This window comes from Sander vitreus, chromosome 3 (assembly GCF_031162955.1).
Source record: "Sander vitreus isolate 19-12246 chromosome 3, sanVit1, whole genome shotgun sequence".
Classification (NCBI taxonomy): domain Eukaryota; kingdom Metazoa; phylum Chordata; class Actinopteri; order Perciformes; family Percidae; genus Sander; species Sander vitreus.
The window spans coordinates 29198315-29202094 of record NC_135857.1 but is presented as its reverse complement, the minus strand read 5'-3'; positions in this window follow the sequence as shown (position 1 = coordinate 29202094).

Genomic DNA, 3780 nt, shown 5'->3' with positions numbered 1-3780 from the left:
ACAAGGTAATGGTTAGTAATGGATGAAACAAAATTCCTTATGATTCAGCTCTTTACTGTATAGTGCGAACATTGTGATCGTGCCTGTAAATAATTCTGTTCTCATTTCTGACTGTTTGAACTGTCAGGTTCAGCTGGGAGTCAACGCTGAGCAGTGTTCATCTGGCCAGTTTTGAGAAAAGGCAAATATGAGCTTGATATTGACTAAAAGTTAAATCAGTTGGTTTATTATACTGAGATGCAATACTATCATGTGCCGGTTGGTTGCCCACTAGCAATTCTAAGCATGGAATTATTAAGAGATAGTATTCCAAGATGGTGACCCAGTACAGCTTCACAGAACAGCTAGCATGGCTGCAGAGTCTGTAGATTTATTTTCTATTATGACAAGTAATATAGCCTAGTGATTGTGGCTGAACTCTGACAACCATTACTTAATGTTTTGTCTGCAATTGCTGTAGACTATCTGAAAAATGCTGAGCCACATAAACAATGTTATATAAAAAATGAAAAATCCAACCTTCTGAAACAAAGCTTCCAAATAAGGAAAAGCTCACCAGTCTGTAAAAATGTAGGAGGAGGAGGAGGAGGAGGGTAACAAGATGGCGGCAGGTAGAGCAGGGAAATCTGCCCAGGGACTACAGATGAAAAATAGCCTCTAACTCTGGCGCATACAGCAATGTTTAATAATGCGCACTGTACCTGTTAAATAAACCAATAAATACAAATTAAAATAATCATCACATATCTGATTTAATTGAGCATTTTGGTCTGTATGTGTGCTGGTTGAGAAACACACAAAACATACACTTACTACACTTACTCTTACACTTTTATCAAAAGGGACGTGCTCCTGGACTTGACTGATCATGGTTGTTGATCTTAGTAATAGTGCTCTGATATGTCTAATGTAATAACAGAGATTTATGGTATCAGTTACAAATGAGAGAATATTAGAGACACAATGGTTTCCAGCACAGGCATGTCTTCAATTAACAGAAAATTCTTCTGACTTCCAGTCACACTTATTTAGTGTGTCAATAACCTCTCCAACTTTGGGCCACATGTCATTGTATACCAGAAAGAAAAAAAAAACTTTCAAAGATCTACTTGGTGGATATGAAATCGTCATCTGATTTACACATGCCACATCATACTGTATGTGGTTGCCTTTCAAAGCCTCAGTTATGCAGTTGCTGTTCCACTGACTCATTTCTTCTGGCAGGAGATTATATTAGGGACTTTTTGGAATGGTAATCATCCAACTAGCTCATAGAAAAGGTAAATACCCCAGTTTCCTCGAAGGCATATATTTACTCTGTAATATATGTTTATGGGTTGTTTAATCCTTTTGGATACACCCATAAACCTGAATTGATGATTTGCCAAATCTAAATAAAAAACAGTCATGTTATTTACAGTAATCTGATATCACCTACAAACCTGTGGGTACTTTGTGGAGGTATAGGGTTATGTGCATGGTGGTTTTGATTTTTTGTTTACATGTGTGAATATGTAGAAACATGTATCTAAATGTGTGTACTGTATGTATTATACTGTGTGGTGTTGCATGCCACCATACAAGCATACTACCTCATTTTTTCTCCTGCTTATGGAGAAATGTCGAGTGCCTGGCTTGGCAGCATTGCGGCATCATCTAGTGCAGCTGTGGAAGTCTGTGCCAATGGCTCTGCTACCCATCAGTCATGGAGTCCTAGCAGGCCAACAGCTGACCGTGCACCACACAGCACCATGGAGTCCATGCTCAACACACACACATAAAAAAACTGACAAAACAGTGATGTCATTGTCTTTGACACGACATAACAGCAACAGCCATTGGCCTGGCTGTCCTCTCTGGATTGTGGGAAATAATCCCAGCTATATAGAAGCAGCCCACAAGTCTCCTACATGTTCTTTTGTTGGAACAAAACTACTATGTGTGTAGAAGAAGAAGAAAAAAAAGAGAGCGAGAGAGAGAGAGAGAGAGAGAGAGAGAGAGAGAGAGAGAGAGAGGTGCAATTCAGTAACACATGCACTAAGAAAGTGAACAAAACAGCAGATAAACTGTCTATGTCTAAAGACATTCTGCTTCTGAAACGCTTCAAGTGCACAGTGGAACCAAAATATATATTCCTTGAAAAATGGTATCTCCATATTTATTTATTTAATTTTTTTTATAAATCAATGCTGTTGGTCACCCTCTACGTCAGTCTGTGGGTTTTACAAATATTTGACCAATGAAAAGTATCAAAAAGAGCTAGTGACTAAATGTCATAACTCCGTCATCAAACTGTCTGCAAAACATCATAACTGCAAACCCGCCTCCATCTTGAATGAAGTACCTCAAACAGCAGAGTTGAAGTAGTAAGTATGTTTTCAGAAAGTAGCAGCTCTGGACTGAAACTGCACATATTTTATGGAACTTTTTCCAATATTTGAGATTAACGGTTCTTTTTTTTTTTTTTGTCATAAAATCGGCGGAAACCATCTCACCACAAAATCCACTAACTGTTCTTGATTTTTCAATTGCATCATACAATCTTCCCCAGCAGACAAAATTATCCCATTTGTCATGTCTTGTATGTTCCAATTTCCATAATCCCATGTTTTCCATGACTGTCATTTTATTACCCCTAAAACTGTATAAGGGCTACAAAAAGCAATTTTCACTTTCCATGACTTTGTTGGTGATGTTAACAGCTAACATCTTAGTCATTGGTTACTAGGACAGTTTGTAGTCACAGAACTGCCATGCAAGGCACTGGCATGGCACAAGCAAATGTGGTTCAGTGTCTGGCTCAATGACACTTCAACACGTGGACAGGAGACAGGGATGGAACCCCAATCCTGCCAATAAGCCACTGAGCCACAGCTGCCCCATTTAGTGCAATTAATTTAGTTGGCCATGTTAAATAGATCTATTCTCTGCAGTGTATCACAGTAACTGCAACAGACATTTTAATAGCATGTAAACTATGAAGACAATCAACAATAAAAATCCCTGCAAGAACATGAAATGGTAAGAGGGTCAAATTTGTAAGCACTTCTGCAATGACACAGCAAATCTGAACTTTATTGACTTGCGAAAGTTTCAGTGTAGGATCTACACTCTTTACTCCGTAATTTCTTCCACATGACTGCTACATTGAAATAATTAAGTCCAAATGACATAAACCACATAACTCTAAAAGCCGCTGTGTATTCATAATGGAAACTGTGCATCGAACATTGTGTACAGAACATGATGTGATGTCAATGAATATACTTTTAGGCATATGTTTTGTGTAGATGGAAATCCAATGCATTTAGGCCAATTTAGGCCAATTTAGGCCAAAGTGTTATTTTTATTACTTTATTATTTCGTAAGCAAAGTGTTTGGCTTGGAAGTGTTCCTTGCTTGAAGAGCCGGTGGGAAATGTAAAAGAATAGATGTGCACACTGGTAACATGCACACTGTGTGAACTCCAAATAAACAAAGACTGTCCCTCCCCCCTTACACACACACACACACACACACACACACACACACACACACACACACACACACACACACACACACACACACACACACACACAGACACATCTTGATAGAAGCTCACAGCACTTTTGCGACACTCGAGGGGAAAGGGCAATGAGACATCACTTGGAATTTGCTAAATGATTTTTTCAGATGCAGGACAGTGAAGATTCGTGGTGACCAGCTCATCTTTTGGCTCTGCAGATGGTGTCAACGCGCCCTGCTAGCAAGCTTCACTGACGTCAGTGTTTTCCACAGTTT